This window comes from Anguilla anguilla, chromosome 8 (assembly GCF_013347855.1).
Source record: "Anguilla anguilla isolate fAngAng1 chromosome 8, fAngAng1.pri, whole genome shotgun sequence".
NCBI lineage: Eukaryota > Metazoa > Chordata > Actinopteri > Anguilliformes > Anguillidae > Anguilla > Anguilla anguilla.
In genome coordinates, this window is record NC_049208.1 from 35,477,591 (window position 1) to 35,478,445 (window position 855).

Sequence of the window (855 nt, forward strand, 5' to 3'; positions counted from 1 at the left end):
TGCATCACTCCCTATTTCTGATCAGTTACACAATCCCTTACATTCCGACCCATATTTATTCCCTAGGTTGTCACTGTAAAAGAGAATTGATTTTTTCACTTGACCTACCTAAATAACCAAAATAAAAATAAAAATGTGAAAGCAAATATTACAAACAAACAAACAAAAAACGAAAATATAAGCTTCAATATGAAATTACTAGGAGTTACAGTTGATAAGTCACAACTCACGGAATACTGTAATATTTAACTCATTGCCTTCAAATATCATTGCCGAAATATAGATGCCTCACATCACATAGGCTAACCTTGAAATACCCCATTGAATGTAAAGAATCCAAAGAATGACCTATTGATGTCATCAACATTTAAGAAGTATATTAATAAAATAAAACAAAACAAAGTAAAATAAATTAAAATAAAATAAGCTGGCTGCGACCTCCGCTGATGAATCTTCTGAAACGTTGTGTGAAAGATATAAGAATGATAGACCGTAAACATTTGTGATTACTAATAATACAGTATGGCCATCTTTGGGGATGTGGTGTGAATAATAATAATAATAATAATAAACAACAACAATAATAATAATAATAATAATTATTATTATTATAAGGAGAAGAAGAATAAGAAGAAGAATCTTCTTCATAAGCGAAAGATAATTTTTAAATATATGAATAGCAAACGTCTAGTGTCAGTTGTATGAGTAATTACATCGGTGCTGCGTGACTGTCCTGTTGGAGTTGGTGGTTAAAAAATAGATTGTTACTGTATTTTCTTTCCCCCTGCAGTCACATTTTTCTCCATGTCCCCATTCATGGCTAAACGATTGGTTACGCCTCGAACGGAAGTGACG